Consider the following 18,049-nt stretch of genomic DNA (forward strand, 5'->3'; position numbering starts at 1 on the left):
TTATTACATTTTTCAGATTTGGACTGGAAAAAACTACATTCCTTATTGAAACAATTACTCACTTTTTAAATTAACACACAAAATTAAATCTCACCCTTATGAGCTTTTCACTCTCTAACCCATAATTTATCTAGAGAACCTATTATAATGTTTGTAGGTAATTAGAGTTGGTTTTGAGTAGTTATTTTTTTAATAATATTTTTTTGATTTTTTAAAATTAAAATACGGGTTAAAAAAATAAAATCTTTGAAAATCATTTTTTAATTAAAATCTAGGAGGCATAATAGCAGAACAATAAATGTTATTGGTTGGTTGGTTAAATTGTACGTACGAACAAATAATAATGGCAGTAAAAAGTAAGCCGGCGGGGTTGGTTAACGGTCTTCCTTCCTTCCACCACCGCCAACTCCACTATAGAGAGTAGGGAATAGAATACAGTTGTATTTAATTGGATGGATTGAATAAGGGGGGACTATAAATTTCTTAGATTATTTAGTTAGATTGGATGTCTATTATGTGTTTATTTTTTTATAGGATTAGATATCTAGAAGAAAATATTTTTGGTGAATCTAATGTATGGTTGAACCGATTAGATAGGATAAATGAATAAAAGACTATTTTACATTTTTTAAATTATTAATTAATAATAATATTAAACATATCTTTAATATTTTAATTATTTTTAACTAGATGAAATAATTTTTTTTACACAATTAAATAATTTTTTTTAAAAATAAATAAATAAAATATCAATAAAAATATACGTTAATTTTTTAATTAAAATTTTAAATAAATTTATTTTTTAAAAAATAATAATTAAATAATGAAATTAAATGAAACATCTAATTAAAATTTAAATAATGAAATTAAATAAAATATAAACAAAATTTTAAAATAAAACATCAATAAAATATCTATAAAAAATTATTTTAAAAAAATTAAATAAATAAAACATCAATAAAAAGTTAAATAAAATTATTTTATTTTTAAATTGAGACATTTAAATTTTAATGAATTTTACTAAATATAATACATAATTAAATAGTAGAGGGTCAAAATGATCATTTCACCACCTAATCCCCACAGTAAATAGTTCGATGAAAATTGTTCCACACCTCCCTCTACGGACAGTATAATCCCACATAGATAAGGAGTTCGGTCGAATTCTATGTCCGACGGACTAAAAAAAAAACAAATGTCGAACAAAAATCTTCCCCTGAATTACAATCACAACAGTGGATGGTTCCCTCCTTAATCCGACGAATCAAGCGCACCCACAATGCTTACCTCTCAGCCTTCATTTGGGATGTGTGGGGTGATTTTTTAATTTTTTAGTTATTTTAGTCCGGGGTTAAAAGTTCCTTTTGACATTTTGATTTTTGTAAGAAAAAAATAAAATAATTATAATTTAAATATGACATTTAATCTTATTTAATTAAAATAACAAATTTTATTTTATATAACTATCTTAGCCCAAATAAACATGTCCAACATAGCCACTGTGGTTGCCCCAACCACCCTTCATTCATTTGGACCAAGGGATCCACCTATGATAATCTTTATTTATTTATTTATTTTTATTTACAAACAGTTCATAGTATATGATTAGTCAAGGGGCAATTTGTTAAGTTAGCTAAACACTCTTTTTGAGCTATATCTCCTTTCACATTTTTTATATACAACAAGATAATAAAAAAAGTTTAAAAAAAATTAAAAAGTTAATTTTTAACCAACTTTTCAAATCATCCCTAAGCAAACTATGCATGTAAAGAAATTAAATTAATTAGAAATTTATAATTTTGTAATAGGAAAAAATAAATGTGTTCACGTGAATTTAATAATCTTTTAAAAATAATTAAAATATGATCATAGAGTTGCAATCTTCAATTAATAATTTTTTTTTATATAAATAATATATTTGATGAATCTTACAATATCAACAATTCTAACAGGATTCTATAATCCCATTTTGTTCGAGAGCTTCTCCCTCTACCCAACTTGATCTAGAGAGCTCAGCCAGCCATCACTCTGTTGTCTACCACAAATGGGACAATGCAATGCCATGCCAGCCTCACTTCCGCCGGTGGAAAGCAGTACTACCGACGTTTTTTCATGTAACATGGCGCATGACCCCATTGACAAACTCCTTCTGCCGCCTACCAAGTGTTTGTTGAATGGTATGTACAGTAAGTATTTTATAATTTAAAAAAATATATATATATAAAATTTTTAAATTATAATTAAAAGAAAATGTCATAATCAAACATAAAATGAGATATAATTAAAATAATATTATAATTAAAGAAAAAAATATGTCATAATTAAAAAAAATGACTTAATTAAAGATATATGTAATATATTTCTTTTGTGAGTGTGTATGTTAAAATTTCTCTTATTAAATTTACGCAACCGAGCTACCCTACTCTCCTTGGCCCCTTTCTCCCTCTTGTTTCGTAAAGTTCAATTTTTTTTTTTTTTTTTGGGGAGGGGGGGGGGGGTTTATTTTTGGGAGGGGGGGGGGGTTAAGTGAGCATTTCATTACCAAAAATACAAAAAAAAAATAAATAAATAAATAAAATAAAAAAATACAAAGATTATAGACAAGAAAGCTTAATACAAAACAAACCATAAAAGACAAAACAACCTTGAAAGCTTTACGAAGCGAGAACAAATCTGAAACAAGAATTCTAACAACTCTAGGATCTAGGTAAAACAAAATATTGAAGCTCTCTGTTACAGCTTGAGAATACCATTGCCTCTTTCACCTTTTCCTCGAGTGAACTTCAAATCATGAATTTCTTCTTTTAATTTCGTCTTGATCTCATCTCTTGAAGTTGGGAGACATTCAACTTTGTCATTACTAATACAAGAATTAAGCACACTACAAGAAGTTATTAGTAATGCTCACATTTGGCACATCATTTTTGGATCCCTCCCGTGTCTTGAAGCAGGGTTCATTTTGGACCTATTTTATAGAGTACCACCTCAAGGCACAATCAATTAAGGACAAATATCGCATCACTGAGATGTGAAAAAAATAATTATAAATTAATGAAAATTTTTATAAATATTAATAATTAAATTTGTAATTTTTTTTTTCCTGACACTACTGTAGTGTAGTAATCCCATCAATTAAGGGGTCATCACTGTCACATGGAGTGGGAGGATGTGAAAGTCATTGTATTCTATTATATAAAATCTTTTATATGACATGCTTTTTATGCCCAAATTAACTTTCTCCTATAATTGTCAAATTTAAAGGGTTTTATTATTATTATTATTATTATTATTATTATTATTGTATATCTATGAGTGTGAAACCCTGCTAATATATAATGAGGGAATTTCAAATCAGTGTATAAGTTAAAAAATAATTATAAATTAATGATAAATTTTATCAATTTTAATATTTCAAATTATAAATTTTTTCATATATATATATATATATAATAATAATAATTTTCTGTAGTTATCATTCACAGATAATTTTTTTTCATTTATAATAGTGTGTACTCATGTACAAATTGTAGGGTGAGAAAGTGGGCAAGTAGGGCCTCAAGGGATCACTCTCACCAACACTACCCAACATAGTGATGGATCTAGAATGTAGAGAGAGATCTTTTTGAGAGTGATATCTCAAGAATAGTTGAGTACATTTTACATAAATATTCAACCATAACCTATCTCATGAATGGTGATGGGTGGACATTAATACGTGTCACACCATACTTGCACTTCTTTGTGGCATTGCTCGTACAATACTTTAATTTTAATTTATTTAATATTATTAATTTTTGTTTTGACAATTTTCACCATTATTAATCTTCTCTATGTGTGCCATGTGGTGGGCTGGGAATGTACCTGGTAATAGTATGGGTGCATGAATTTAAATCATACATCTAATATTTGTTTTAACAACAATGCTAAATGGTCACAATTTTTGTGGTCACAATGGCTCAAAACTGTTAAAACGACGTCGTTTTGGGTGCAAAACATGCCAAAACGACGTCATTTTGACAATTTTGAGCCATTGTGATCACAAAAATTATGGCCCTTAAACATTTTCCTTGTTTTAATATTATTAATTTTTGTTTCGAACTCAAATCATACATCTAATATTTGTTGTGGCCATGCATTTGGAAGAGCTACTACTGGTCTCACTAAATTTGATAGGGCCCAGTGCTTTAGAACCATCCCAACTCCTTTATTATTTTTATAATTTAGTGTTTGGATCAATTTATATATTTCGACTAATTCTAAGATCTTAAAATTAATAATTAGACAAATTTTTAATAATCTCTTAAGATGACTTGAACTTGAGATTTTAATTTTTATTATCAAATCTTTATTACTCACTACAACATATAAGAGTTTTAGTAATCAAATGTTTTGATCTCTAAAAGTGAAAATTTTGTTGCGAAAGACATTTAGGGACTAATTTCTATTGTCATGTGGATAGTCGTTAAAAGGTCGTCCCGAAAATCAAAATAAGGTTTTTAGCGACAAAATTTTGAAAATATCATTAATAAATAGACTTTTAGGGACAAAATAATTTGATTTCAAAATAATTTATTTTTTGAGATAAAAAATTTGGTCCCAAAGAGATAATAATTCATCACTAATGTCTAATTTTTGTTGCTAAATACATAATAACGATACTTTTCACAATAAAAATATTTGATCCCTAAAAAATAATTTTATCGCTAAATTTTAATTTCTAAAAGCTTAATTTTTTATAGTTAAGTTTTATGATTTAAATCGTGGACTCATGCTGGCCAACACTACGAAGCCATCGAAGTTCAATGGGTACAATGTTCGGCCCAGTCTCTCCATATATTCATAATTTGGGGGTGAAATTGATACCCACTAACCCAAAATTTATTGACAGTTCACCATGCAACACAGCTCATTTAATTCAGTAATGATAGAGATTCTCATAAAATATAATCTGACAATTTTTAAAATGATCGAAATCATTCATGTCATTGTCAGAAATAGAAAAAAAAAATTCAAAGACATCAGTAGTCAATATATCAGTAGGGGCCGTGAGGGTCCTCTTTTGTAAGGGTTCCCAACATTTTCCCATTTAATTTTAATTTAAGAAGTTATGATTAATTAAAAATAGATAGTTTACTGCAATGTTTTGAAACCTACCAATATACCAATTAGCAAATTCACATGAACCTACTAACCAAGAAATAACTATGTTTGGTTTGATTTTCAAAATTTATTTTAAAAAATAATAATAATTAAATTAAAAATTAATTTGATAAAAAAAGAAGAAAAAACTATAGTCTAATATTTTGGGAGGATAGAAATAATTTTTAAAATATGAAAATATCTTTTTAATGTTTATTTTGTCAAATTAGTTTCCAATTTTTCAAAAAAAAAAAAAAAATTCTTAATTTTTTTTCAAAAAATCAAGCCAAACATGGCCGATGTTTTGTGAAGAATTTTTAGTCATTTTACCGGATGAGATGAACATTGCAAATTGCACAGTAATCCTTCTAATTTCAAGAATAAGTTGTGTCTATTTATTTATTTATTTGTGGATTTTGAAATTTGGAGTGTAATATTTGCTTGTGATATTCACATAACATTTTTCCATTTATTCAAAAGCCAATTTTAGATATTTGTATTGATAATGAAAAGAAGGCAAAGAAGAAACTCCATACAAACGTATAACCAGTCATTATTGTGGTTTAAAATCAAAAAAAAAAAACTAACAATACTAAACATTACATAAATTATAATGCAGTGTCATAACAATATTGTGTTTCGATTCTTATAAAATAGTCTCTGCAAACTTCTGTAAAAACAATGAAATATGTAAGTACAAAAAAGCCATGTAGACCTAATTGCATGGAAAATTATAATTGTGGCTTATATTATCAATTAAATAAAATAACTTACAACATACATGCACTATAATGCAATCTCGCAAACAAATGTTTTGCTTCTCAAAGGAATAGCTATATGTTACAAAAGAAATCAAACCAGACATCATTCCCCACGTTACCATTGTCAGTGGAAAGGGCCTAGAGAGTTTTGGAATTCCTCCCTGATGAGCCCTTTCTACTTACAACGGGGACGTGGAGCTTTTGGCCGAGCTCACACTGAATCCCAACACCAGAGTAGTAGTAATGGTCACCAGGCTTCGTGAAGTTCACAATAAGGGGCCCCGAGGAATATGTGTAGATGAGGTTTTCTTGTTTGCATTCATCAAAATCATCTTTTCCAACCTCTACCACATTATGCAAAGGTGACCTAAATGCGAAAACTGCAAAAAATGGTTTTGCCAATAAGACAACGATTACAGTTCATGTCCTAAATTGCTTGCATGCATTGAAATTTGAAAGAGGTAAAAATATACGTACACATTAAAATGAAAATAGAGTCATAAAATTTTAAAAAACATCTACAGAATGTTGTGTTAGCAACAATGCATTAATTATAAATGGTGTTTACATTCGATTAAAATGAATGCAGCATTGTTACATTATGAACATTTTAAAAAAATCATTTTCTAGACACTTACGTAGTTTGTCTTCAACACTAAAGACCCTTGATTTAGCCCAATCTTGATAGTAAGTTTTGTTTGGGGGAATGTTCCAGCCAAGTTTTGCTCCGACAATGTGGTACATGGCGCTTGTCCGTCCTGTCATCAGGTTGCAGATTGCTACCAAGAGCAACAAGGAAAGCTGAAACTTATTCATTTTTCTGGGGGATTTGTATCTTTATCTCTTGATTTTGTTGGGTTTTGTATTGAATGAGAAATGGGGTTTCTTTTCAGCACATATATAAATAGAAGACAATTTCTAAATTGGTTTATCAAAGTACTATTTGGAGTTTTGGTATGTGTGGTGGAAAATGACCTTTTTTTTTTGTTTGCTCTTCGAAGGCTTGATGGAGTCAAATACAACTTGATCCCTATGTTTAGGAAGTAAAAGCTGTATCCTTTTTTGTTATATTTTTTATTTTGACAATTGTCACAACTAATATTTTATATGTGCCATGGTGATAGGTTAGTAACATGAGACGAGGGACAAAAAGTTTACTCAAGGAGGTTTAAATTACGAATCTTACATATTTTTTACAGAATTTTCAATATATATTATTTCACAATGAAATCATTTTAAAAGTATATAGTTTTTATAATTTACTTGTTACCATTTGATACTTTTTAGTCTGTTAAATTTTGGTTTAGTCTAAAACTTATATTATTCGTAGTATTAAAATATAGTATTCATAGGCGGTTAAAAAATACCAAAATTTTGTGATGTTCTTATTATAAAAAAAAAAAAAAAAAAAAGTCCTAATTAAATTTATCTAGACTTTATTCCAAAGTATATTACAAATACTCAAAAAAAATTGTAGAGATCTAAGACTTTTTTTCTTTCTTTCCTTTTTTTTTTTTTTTTTTTTTTTTTTGTTCGGGGTGGCCGGGGCCCTATCAGTCCCTTGATAGGTCCGCTCCTGCAAGAGACAACAATGACTTGTTCAATGGTTATGTAACTTATCATTTGAATTGTAAATGCAAACATTTTAAATTTGATAATCACTAGAAACAAGTTTTAATTTATATGCATGTAGGTGATGTTATGTATCAGTATCTGATGGAAAGACTGTTGAATTCGAAGCCTTAAGCTATAAATAGGCTGATGCACAACTACCGTTAAAAAAATGGGGGCTGATAAAGAACTTAATTTGTCCTGTGAACTTTCGAGGTTAACTTAGGAAAAGTATCACCATTTTCTTCATTTCGCAAACAACAAAAAAAAATAAAAAATAAAAAATAAAAAATATGTTTGTATAGGAAGTTTCAGAATAAAATTTAAAAACAAAAAAGAAAAAAAAAAAAAAAAGAGGGAAAGGTATTTGTCAAAAAAAAAAAAAAAATTCATATTTTTGGTTTCATTAGTCATAAAAAAAATGAATGGGCATATTATCTGCCTTATTTTAAAAGCAATAAAATCTAAACTCCTTTTTTCTTTTTTCTTTTTTCTTTATTTTTTTTGGGGTAATTTTTCCTTTTTCTTTTGGTCTAAACTCTTTTCCACTTCTTACTTTTTGTTTTTAAATTTAGTTTGGTAGGCCCAAATCTTCCTAGTTAACTAATTTAAAGTATTATCTAATCATAATTTATTTCTTCTGTGAAGATTTAAGAATCTACATAAAGTTAGATTAGAAATAAAACACATGACATATTTATTAAATTTTTGAGATAATAATATCTTTATTTGGTGATTTATTTTGTACTTTACTGTGAAAATAAGAAAAACAAAGTACAAATGAGATCATTAAATAAGTGTATTATTATCCTAAAAAGATTAATAGCAACTATTATTATTCTAAAAAAATAATTATGTATTATGTTGTTTAAATCACGGGACAAAATGTGTCATTGCCTTGTTTGGGAAGAGGGTTGAAGGCTAAAGCAGTTAATAAAAATAAAATAGGTTAAAATAATTCATAAGATAAAATGTTACATTTAAATTTTAATTATTTCATTTTTTCTTTTACAATTATCGAATCAACTATAAAAAAAATAAAATAAAAAAATCAACTATCTTTCCAAATCTAATTTTTTTAACCAGATTAAAATATATAAAAAGTCAAAAATACTAACTAAAATAATCAAATTCCTAAACAGGACCATCTTTTCACAAATTTATTCAAAATTTACTTTAATTTGTTTTTTAAAATAAAAACTACTTATTTAACTCTTTCTATACATGACCTTAATTTTTAGAAAAAATTGGTCTAACATCCCTCTCTAACTTTTAGTAATGGGAGAGGTCCATGATATTTTTTTTATAGCCTAAGGTCCCTCACCCATACCCATATATCACACCCACCCTCTTATTCTCTCTCCATGCCCTGCCTCCGATTCCAAACCTTAGCCCTCTGAAATCAATTCCTTTCTCGACAACTCAATCCCCGAAATGTCCAAAATCGGATCCAATTTCCCAACAACCCAATTAGACACCTGTGCAATCTGTTGCCTGACTAAGACCCGAGAGTTCACTCCGATTGAGGTAATTCTTGGTGGATCGATGAAGATATTGAGAGAGACACCAACCTCGGTGATAATGAGGTTCAAGGTTGGAAGTGTAGAGCCGGCTCATCACCACACTTTTGGACATGATTTGGTGGTGCTGAAGGGAAGCAAAAGGGTGTGGATTTTAAGCAAGAAAGAGAATTACGATTTGGGTGTTGGTGATTTCTTGTTCACGCCGGCTGGGGATGTGCATTGGGTGAAGTATTTTGAGGATACTGAGTTTTTCATCAAGTGAGGTGGGCATTAGGATCTTTTGATGGATGAGGATTTTGATGCTGCCAATGCTTCTATTGAAAAGAAGATTTAGTTGGTGGGTTGGTGTGAAAATGGAGGTATGGGTGAGCAAACGAAAGAAAATTATGTTAGCTTTTTAATCAATTTTTTCTGATTGAGTCAACGTACAAAGAAAATGGTTAGTAAATCGGAGAGAAATTCTGGAATTTTTAAAGAATTTCTCTGGGTTTAACCCATAGAAAATTCAAATTTCTCTGGGTTCGTTTTGCTAATTTTCTCTGGGTTCAAATTTAAATTCAAATTTCTCTAAGTTCATTTATAAACCAGAGAAAATTTAAATTTTTCTGGATTCATTTTAACTAATTTTCTCTGGATCGTAAAGACACATTATTTTATGAAATCCGGTGAAATTCCTGAATATATCTTCAAAAAACTAATCATTACATAAATTTATTTCAACAACTGTTAATAAGTTAAAACAAACCAAAAATCAAATTTGAAAAAGACTAGAATTACCTACTACAATATTCATCATTGATTAAATGACCCACAAATTTATAAACTAAAAAGTTCTACAAAAATCCTGAGAAATTTTCTCTGGAGTTTTTGTGAATTTCTCTGAACTGAGAGAATTTCTCTAGGTTGAAGTGGGTCCAAAGAAATTATGGTAAGTCGAATTTTTTCTGGTGTAGATTGAATTTTTGATTGAATTTCTCTAGTTTGGACTAGAGAAATTCTCTAGTTTGGAAATCTATAGTTTGTTTATGTATATTTCTTTGTTTCAATGCTCACCAACCATTTGGTTTTGAGTAAATTTTAAGCTCATCATGAGATTACAAATGTTTGGGGTTTGAAGGATTCTGACTTGTTTGCTATATATGTTAAAAAAGTTTGAATCCAGTAAAATTTCAATTTTCTCTGCCCTATTTGGAATTTTTTCTGTGATGTATCCAGAGAAATTCTGAATTTTCTCTGTGATGTATCCAGAGAAATTCCCTGGATCGAATTTTCTCTGAATCAATGTTGAGGGACCTTAGACATTATGAAAATATTGAGTGTCTTTTATGTTATAAAATCTTAATATCGGAGATCTTAAAAAAAAAATTCCCTAATTTTTAACCAACCCTCCTATATTCTTCTTGCAAATCCTAAAACCGTAACTACCCACAAAACCCAAAGCCAGAAAGACATGGATGAATCTCGAAACCCTCAACTCGTATGTCCACAGGAGGCACTCGATTTACTCAACTGCACCATTGAATCTCCTTTTGATCAAAACAAGTGCCATCGTCTCTTGCAAACCTTGCCTGACTGCGCCCAAGCCAAGGTATATATATAATCATGTATCTATTTGTGATTGTGTTATATATGTGTTCTTCTTCTGTGTTGTTATGTTGTTCCATTGTGGGTTGCATTATGCTTGAATTTATTGGGTTTGAGATCAATTTTTAATCTGATAAATAGGGCCACTGAAACTTTGATTGGTAAACTAGGTGAGAAAAAAATTGATAAGAATATAATTTCTCATTAGAAGGGAAAAGGAATAATTGTGATTTTTCATCATTGTGTTTGGATGATCAATGTATAAAAGGGGAAATGCTAAAATGTGCACATAGTTATAAATAAATAAATAAAAATTATGATTTTTGTGGTTAAAGTTTTATACGTTTATGATGAGTAAAAGGTTATATCTTTGTGATGAACAAAAGGTTATAAGGTGCAAAAAGCTATACATTTTGTGATAGAAATTATATTTTTTGTATAAGAAGCTTACTTGCACCCTTTTTGGGGTGCACATGGTAGCCTTACCCATATAAAAGAGGGCATATGTGTCATTTTATTTTCAATGTTTTGTAGTTAGATGGACAATTTAGATATATTAATATATATATATATATAATAAAGCAGGACGGTTTTTGAAAATATATCAAAATGTATCAGAGATACATTTTATTTTAATGGCTCAGATCAATCTTCAGAATATATCAACGGTTATGATATATTTACTTCCCGCCCAAACACTTCTCTTCCTTAACCTTCCCACCTACCCACGTCACCTCCTCATTCCCTCTCTCTCTCTCTCTCTCTCTCTCTCTCTCTCTCTGTTCTCACCTACGTCTCTTCATCCTTCTTTCTTTATCTCTCTCTTTCCATCTTTGTTTCTTCTTCAACAGAACCATCTCGACCACCGCCATCACGACCACCTCCCCTCTTCCTCACCGGACCATTTCTGTTTCTCCTTCTTCATTTGAACCCTCTCGACCATCGCCATCGTGATAGCCTCTCCCTCATCCCCTTTCATCACTTCAGTCCTCTTCTCCTTGCAACAAATCTCGCTGAAACCCTCTTTGCCTCTTTGCTACCGACGCTTGGCAAGGTACGATTTTTGTTTGTTTTGATTTAGGTTGTTTTTGGCTGGGTTCGATTGTTTTTTGATGGTTTGTCTTCGGCTACCATCGGCTCCCTTCAAACTCCCACTCGTAAGGTGATGCTGTGTTTTCCCAAGAACAATTCAATTTTTGAAATACTCTCTTCGACTGTTTTGTCTGGGTTAAGGTTTCCGAAGAACAGTTCAATTTTTTAAATACTCTCTTCAGAAATATTTTGTGAGTATTGAGCAAAAAAAAAAAAAAAACTCTCAATTCTAATAGAGTCAAATTCAATTGCTTGCTTCAATTGCTTTGTCTGGGTTAAGGGTTCCCAAGAACAGTTCAATTTTTTAAATACTCTCCTCGGAAATATTTGGAGAGTATTGGGCACAAAAAAAAAACTCTCAATTCTAATAGAGTCAGATTCAATTGCTTGCTTGCTTGCTTGCTTCAACTGCTTTGTCTGGGTTAAGGGTTCCTAAGAACAGTTCACTTTTTTAAATACTCCCTTCGGAAATATTTTGGGAGTATTGAGCAAAAAACAAAAAATCTCAATTCTAATAGAGTCAGATTCAATTGCTTGTTTGCTTGCTTCAACTGCTTTGTCTGGGTTAAGGGTTCCCAAGAGCAGTTCAATTTTTTAAATACCCTCTTTGGAAATATATTGGGAGTTTTGAGCAAAAAAAAAAAGCTCTCAATTTTAAGAGAGTCAGATTCAATTGCTTGCTTGCTTCAACTACTCTTGAGTTTGTATTTGTTTGTGTTAAGGGTTCCCAGAATCCAATCACTCTATAAATATCTGGACTGACTCTAATATTTTCTATCTGTGAAATCTTCAGAATCTCCATTTGTGTCTGAATATGGCAAGGAAGCTACTACTGGTTTGAAGGTAATTTCACATGCTTCCAACTCAACCTTTCTTTCTCTTAGGCTTTTATTATTTCTAAATCTTTTAATGGGTTTTGTGAGTCTCCTTCCTCCACCGTCGAGAGTTTGATGAGTTAGCCACCATGTCTTCCCAAAGCAAACACAAAGAGATGGATTTGATGAAACTGTAAATCTCCATTTTTTTTTCTTCCATTTCATTTATTATTATTATTTTTTAATTGTTGGGTTTTGATTGTTGTGAAATAGTAAATCTCCAATTTTTTTTCTTCCGTTAAATTTATTATTATTTTTTTTGTTTTTGACTCTAATATTTTCTATTTGTGAAATCTTCAGAATCTCCATTTGTGTCTGAATATGGCAAGGAAGCTACCGCTGGTTTGAAGGTAATTTCATATGCTTCCAACTCAACCTTTATTTTTCTTAGGCTTTTATCATTTCCAAATCTTTGAATGGGTTCTATGAGTCTCCATCCTCCACCATCGAGAATTTGATGAGTTAGCCACCATATCTTCCCAAAGCAAACATAGAGAGATGGATTTGATGAAACTATAAATCTCCAAAAAAAATTTCTTCTTCCATTTCATTTATTATTTTTTTGTTTTTTGTTTTAAATTATTGGGTTTTGATTGTTGTGAAATAGTAAATCTCCAATTTTTTTTCTTCCATTTAATTTATTATTATTTTGTTTGTTTTTTAATTGTTGGGTTTTTTAATTGATGAGTGACTATAAGGTGGAGACAATCAATGATGGTATGCAAGAGTTCTATGCGGATTTTCATGGTCCCAAAGACAATAAATCATCTATATCCATCTCTGATTTTTTTAAAATTTTTAATTTTATATTTTAACAAGCAGTTAATGGCTGCTATAATTTTTATTTTTAATTTTAACAGGCGGTTAATGGAATCATTCTGAAGGATCACCTCAGGTTTGTGGCTACGATGGTAACAAGAAGGTAATGTATTTCACTGCTTTGCTAACCAGTCATTGTGTGAAAAGTTTGCTATGCTAATTAAAATTTGAACATGAACATTCTTCTACAGTTTATTTGTTATTATAATTTTTTTCATATCTAAAATTTTGTACACTTACTGTAATGGTAATTCTACTGCAATCACACATATAAATAACTAACAACAGGTTAATCTCTCTCTCTCTCTCTCTCTCTCTCTCTCTCTCTCTCTCTTATTTGTTGTGGGTTTTAGTTTAATTTTGAAGGAAGATGTGGCTTGGTTCGATTCACAAAAGTTGTTCAGAAAGCAAGGCTATATGTTCTTCTTCGCATTGGACCTTATGTTTGTGCAGAGTGGAATTTTGGGTAGTCACATTTTTGGTTATGTATTTTAATGTTTTAATTTATATACATTTGATGAGTTTTTGAGATTCAAGTTTTTTTTTTTAAATGTTTGATTTTCTTTTGCTTTTGTGTTTTTAGGGGTTCTCCTGTTTGGTTGAAGTATGTTCCAGGCATTAGCTTTAGAACAGATAATGAACCTTTCAAGGTCTCTCTCTCTCTCTCTCTCTCTCTCTCTCTCTCTCTCTCTCTCTCTCTCTCTCTCAAGATTTTGTAAATTAAGCCATTACCTTAATAGATAATTATTGGTGTTGCAGACAGAGATGCAAAGGTTCACCCAAAAAATTGTCCAAATGATGAAGGATAAGAAGTTGTTTGAGTCTCAAGGTAGTCCTATCATCATCTCCCAGGTGTGGCTTTTTGTGTTCTTTGCCTCTTTATATTTGCTGTGTTATAGTGATTTTTCCATAATAAAGTTTATAATTTTGTCTGAATTTATGTATGATGTAGTGGAATAAAATAGATATCATTCTAGAATGGGTGTTTCCATAATAAAGTTTACAAGCTACTCCTCGGATCCTTCACAAATCCAATTAATGGTATCATCTCTCTCTTATTTTGGTTTCTATGAATGGGTGTTTTCTATATAATTATTTTCTCTGGTTTATCTTTATTTGGGTTTATGAAATTGTTCTTTTAATGCCTTTGGTTCAATTCTGAGCATGATTTACTTTCGGTGCAATGTTTGGTTGTTGAGAATTTAAAGAAAAAAAGGGAAAGTATATTGAGAGCCATGAATTAGTAACCCAATGTTAATGCAACCTGTGCTATTGTTCCTAAACCATGGGTCTCCAATTAATGCCTATGTTTGGTTATATTTGTGTGGTAGTAGGCTGCCAAAGGAAAAGTTCTTGCAACATTTTTCTCTCTCTCTCTCTGCTCAAATAAATTGTGCACAATTTTAGTTTGGGTATCGTTTTAGTTTTCCCTTATTTTGCTTTAAAGTTAATGATTTTGGTTGTGATTTTTGAAATGGATTTGATGGGTTTTGAAATGTGTTTGAATCTTTAGTTTTTGAAATTCCTCGCTCCTCTTTCTTTGTTGATTTCATTGTTTTTACCAGTTACCAAACAGAAATTTCCGACTCTAGAGCAGGAATTGAACTACTTGACATGATTCTCACCAAGGTAATCTCTTTTTCCTTCTCTTTTTGCTCTGTTTTGTTACCCAGAAAAGGTGCAAAATAAAAACATTTGAATGTGTTTTGAATGTATTAACTATAAGACCATTACACAGTTGGTCCAATTGATTCAGGGTGCTAGCATATGCTTAAATGAATTTTATTTGCGACATGGTACTAGAAGTGCTCTTGTTATACCGATGGAGCAATGAGTGATTTGATTGTTTCATTAAACATCATTTTCTTGAGTGGAAGGTTGGAATATGATGTTGGGAATGTTTACTCCAAATCTAGATAGAGCTTGGAGTTGGGTGTTCCCTTTTAAAAATCTTCTTTTTGTGCTTCCCTCCCTGCTACCTACATAAGAATCCAGATGTGACTTCTCCTATAGCCAGTTTGGTATAAGGGAAGCTCCTCTACCCTTTCCTCCTTGAACTCAACTGATTTGTCATATAGGCTGGGCATACAAGGGGTTATAATGGGGGTCATGGGGCCTTCCAATTTTTTGAGAGCAAAACCATGTAGAAATGAGATACCACTTTAATTTTTAGGAAGACATGATTGATTTGTAAACACTTTCATAGGCAAGTTTATTGGCAACTATTTGTGACCAAAAAAAAAAAAAATACAATATTGTATACCATCTCAGCAATTTTGACCTTTTGCTTACATTGTTGCTTTTGAAATAGTATAAAGGCTTCAATAAAGCAGTTATATTTTCATACATAGTATTACTTATTAGGAGATGATTTCAATGCTTTATCGTGAAATAGATTGCTAAATTGATTATTAGGGGATGATTTCAATGCTTGATTTTGGTTATCAATTTGATAGAACCTTTTGTAGGTCTCATGAGAAAATATCTCTGAAGATGATAATAGCAGCTTTCTAGCCTTTGAGTTCTACTTGGCTTCTGAAAAATCTTGGCTTCTAAAAATAATACATAAGTTTATGGTAGCATAATCACTAGACAAATTTTTAGAGATTATTTGAGATTTTTTCCCCTTATTTTTTAAAAAACACATTTTTTCTTCTATGCTGAGATATATGTGTGATTTTCAACAGGAAACGATAATTGGTTGCTCTGGTGTAATTTTCTTCTCTTATAGCCAGTTCAAGGCGTTCAAGGATCTTCTAGTGTTTATTACTGTAAAATATTTCATTTCGCCTCAGAACTCTTTTTTATGCTTTTCCTCCAACTTTAATTCCTCATCTTATTTTCCTATTGTTTATTCTCTTCTGTTTTAAAGTTCAAAATAGAAGCTTTTCTTATATTATATTGTTGCAAGTATGCCACTTATCTCTTTTCACTTCCTTTGGTTTGTGTGTGCTATTTTGTGTTTATAATTTTTTTTTCTTGACTTGCTTAGCAAAGATGCTTTTATTTTTAATTTTTGTGTTGATATGAAGTTTATATTTTAGAGTCATAAAGTTTGTTAATAAAACCAAAATGTTTATGATTGATTTACTTCTTGTACTTTGAATAATTGATTAGGAAATGTTTAATTTCAAAATATACAACTAAACATATTTTCAAATTTTAAAAAAACAAAAAAATATTTTCAAAATTAACTTAACCTTGATTCATATTTTGACTTCAATATTTTTAGCAACAAATGGAATAAATTATATTTTAACCTAGCAATTTTATATTCAATTACATTTTGCTTTCATCATTATACACTAGTGTTATTATAAATTGTCAAATTACTCTATTTTTTACACATTTTAAAAAAATAAAAAATAAAAAACTAACATTCCAAACCATTGTAACTTCACTTAAAAGGTAAAGAAATTAATTGTCACAATTGATAGTGGAAGGACTAGTGAAATTATAAAAAATGCAAGCAGCGTGAGGGTAATATTAACTCAATTAAAAACCACCCAAAAGTCTGCAATGGAGAACTTGTAGTTTAAGAAGTGTTGAAGACACACACACACATACACGCACACTCTCACACACACACACACACACACACACACGCACATATATATATATATATATAGAGAGAGAGAGAGAGAGAGAGAGTTACTAGTGAAGGAAATGAAGTTGAAATGAAAATATCAAAACTTTCCACATTGATACCCCAAGTTTATATGAAAAAAATGAACCTACCTTTAAATTTCTTCACAAATATTTTATTTTTTAAGTCCATATAAGTTAAGAAACAAATTTTTTTTAAATATATAAAAATTTCACTAAAAACAAAAAAAAATTAAAAATCATTTTTAACATATTTTAACAGTGTTAAGATGTTTAAATCAATATTTAAATTAAATCTTTTTTCATTTGAGTAAAAAATGAATAAAACTCAATTTGATATGAGTACGAAACAAAAAATTTAAATGAATTTTGAATATTTTTTTATCGAAATTTTATTTTGAGTCAATATATGGATGTGAATGCATTTTGCATAATTTGATTGCAAGAACATCTTAAGTTCACTCCCATTCAACTCATTTGGTTGATTGTGACATAGTTACAACCAATATTTTTCTCAAGCTCTAAGTCGGAATAAAATTAGATTATAACTCTAAATAACATTCCCAACGACTGGTCTCAAGACATTAAATAATTTTGAAAAATTCTAAGTACACATAAATCGGATTATGTGCTAGACTCAATAGTTTTTCTAATATGATACATGAGTCACACAAATTGTTCATGGTCCTTTGCATTGTAAAACAAGGTAGACAATTCTCAAAAAATATATAAATAAAAGAAAAAGAAAAAAAGATAGAAGTTAAGGAAGCTCATAACTGAGAGAGAGAGAGAGTAAAATCCAATCTGTAAATGACAAATGCCCCTGTGCTTAACTTGGAAACAAGTAGAGAGTAAATAATCACACATTCTAGTAGTATAATTATGTAGCAAAATGATGACAATCTAACTCATTTCTGTGTGTAAAGGCATAGACAAACCACAAACCAGTCCAGAAAGCAAGAACAGTAGCCATGATTTCAGGTAGCCAAACTGAGAACATTTTTCAATCCCAGTTGCAACACGCACTATTTTTTTGGAC

General features: G+C 30.0%; 1 non-coding gene and 1 pseudogene across 1 annotated transcript; one reads left to right on the forward strand and one right to left on the reverse strand.

The window, feature by feature from the left end:
* Window positions 1–5,715: 5,715 nt before the first annotated feature.
* Window positions 5,716–7,312, reverse strand: LOC114272369 (uncharacterized). The gene is made up of 2 exons (XR_014345135.1): window positions 6,539–7,312; window positions 5,716–6,280 (listed from the first exon to the last, which is right to left on the reverse strand). It is a non-coding gene; the product is annotated as an uncharacterized LOC114272369 (transcript).
* A 371-nt stretch (window positions 7,313–7,683) lies between these two features.
* LOC114272324 (DNA damage-repair/toleration protein DRT102 pseudogene) lies at window positions 7,684–9,368 on the forward strand (annotated as a pseudogene).
* The last annotated feature ends 8,681 nt before the right edge of the window (window positions 9,369–18,049 follow it).

This window comes from Camellia sinensis, chromosome 11, assembly GCF_055761805.1.
Source record: "Camellia sinensis isolate YWXY chromosome 11, ASM5576180v1, whole genome shotgun sequence".
In the NCBI taxonomy this organism is placed as follows: domain Eukaryota; kingdom Viridiplantae; phylum Streptophyta; class Magnoliopsida; order Ericales; family Theaceae; genus Camellia; species Camellia sinensis.